Source organism: Ornithodoros turicata, chromosome 2, assembly GCF_037126465.1.
Source record: "Ornithodoros turicata isolate Travis chromosome 2, ASM3712646v1, whole genome shotgun sequence".
In the NCBI taxonomy this organism is placed as follows: domain Eukaryota; kingdom Metazoa; phylum Arthropoda; class Arachnida; order Ixodida; family Argasidae; genus Ornithodoros; species Ornithodoros turicata.
Window position 1 is genome coordinate 10,472,648 of NC_088202.1, and position 2,404 is coordinate 10,475,051.

Consider the following 2,404-nt stretch of genomic DNA (forward strand, 5'->3'; position numbering starts at 1 on the left):
CTTCTTCCTCCTGACGACAGTTGTAAATCTACGATGCAAAGGTAGAAAGGAACCCCCCTTCCTGCGGGTGCAGTCACGTGTGCAAAAATGGCCACATGAGATGCTGAGCAAGATCAACATCGGTCCCGGCCAGGTGATTCCAAAACACTACCCAGTGCAACAGATCATGCTTTCTCTACTCCTAGCAGACGATAGGTGATGCTCTGGCAACGTACGTTGCCGTGGCGACGCTGAGACGCCACGGTATGACTAACCACGGCCTTCCATGTGGTTTCAAATATCGTTGGAGGAAAGAATGCAGGGTTATTCATCAGCGTACCCTTCCACTTCTGTGGACGAACTTTCTACAAGATGTGTTAAATTGCACAACTTGCACAATCGGTCTACTTGGAAGGTACCAAGTAGACTGATTGTGTTAAACCAGGACCTGTGATTCACGATGAAAAGGAGGATACTTCTTCTTGGTATGGGGAGAGAGTTGCCAGCCAGTTTTAATGGCTTGGCTTAGCCAGCTGAGCTGTGAAGACTCGTGGTGCTTGTAGTGTGATGATTAGCATTGAACTGAGGTGGTAACAACATTTTGGGAATCATGAGTACTTTTCTCTACGTTATAGGCGTGAAATGCACATCAGATAGTGATATCATTCGGGCAAACCCCTAGCGTAAATGGGAGGCACATGCATGGGCAGAAAAACTGAATCAGAAAGCAAAGGAGAGGTTTTCTTTAGTTATGAAAATAATTTCATATCACACAAAGGACACATATGTGGTACAGCTTGGGACAAAAATTTTACGGAACACCGGGGTGTCGCATTTCGCTGTTGGGACGACACCCTAGCAGCCAAAAGGAGCAGACACACATACTGAACGATTAACAGAATAGCCGGTCACCCGTTTTTTGTTCGATCTCTTCCTAATATCTAACAGGGGGCCGCTCCGATAAAGAAATGTGCCAGTGCCGTGTTCCGTAAACTTTTGTCCCAAGCTGTACATGATGTAAAACCCCGAGACTAGGGAACACGAAGGGACAGACACAAACACTTGTATTTCTTGTATGTGAAGTAAAATTTTCAGCTTTGTTTGAGACTTCGTGTTTGTGTCTGTCCCTTCGTGTTCCCTAGTCTCGGCGTTTTACATCATGCATCATCTTCACCAGCTCGCTTGCTTCCTAGCCATTTTTTCATTGACATATGCTGTGGTTTTAATTTCCAGTTGAGGATGGGGTACCGTAAAGGTGTCATCTCTGGTCTGACCATGAAAAGCGCCGACGTATGTTTCAGATCAACTACCTGCTGAGTATGTCTCAGGTATAATTATTTCTACGACGCGCACACTGCTCTCACTGCGCATCGCATATTTATAAAGATGAGTGCGGTGCAGGTATACGCGCGGATAGCCGCGCAAGTTTGCTCTTCGCGGGTACACATTTACGTGTCTTCGCCCCAAGAACACACATTGTCCTCAGGGTGTCCCCACAGTGTCATCGTGTCCTCGTCCTTCGAGGTGTATCCCCAAGAAGTCCTGAGGACAACACTCGCGGACTGTCCGTGAAGAGTCATTCAGGCACGTCCTGTGCCCGTCCCTGTGGGTAGCTAGGAGGACGAGAACTATTATATTGTTTAGTTTACCTGCTCAGACTCCGTAAGCACATTTGTTTTGTTTTTGAGCCGATCCTCTGACCTGACTGACCTTTTTCTTAAATGTAGGGTACGTGGCCCAGCGTAAAATTCCCTGCCGCCAAAAGGAATGACTGTCTATGATACATGAAGGATTTCTCCTGGAAAGAACAAAACGCGCGATTCTGTGGCACTTGTTTTGACTTTCAAATGTTCTACCTGAATGTCTCAAACCAAAGGAAATAAGAAACATAGACTTTGGAATGAAGCAGAGCTACTACTTCAATCAATTTTCGCTTTGGGTATTGTTCTTTGCGTAATCGAAAGAAACATGGACAGCTCACCCTTCGTTTTGCGTAGCGGGCGAGCAGGACTCTCGAATTTACGGAGGGTCACGTTATATGCAACAAACAGTATCTACGTGGGCTTCGGGAGAGAATTTTCGGAGTTGGTTACGGAGTGGGCAAGCTTAAGCTTATCCTATCCTACAGTTGGCAGTACGAGGATTTCTCAGACTTAGTGTCCTTGACAAGATTCTGTTTCTCAGTGGAACAATAAAAATACTGCCTTAACTTTGGTGTCATTGCAATTTGATGTAACTTCTGTAAGCACTTGGCTGATGTGCGTGCCAGAAATACCAAAATAATCCAGGTGACACGTGGTGCGCTAGTATACGTCTAAAAATGGGCTAACTTGAGACTTTAGGGGTACCGATAAATTTAGACGTCTACAAGCTGTCCATAGCACTATACATTATTTAGACGTCTAAGAAGGGGCGGTCATGAGAC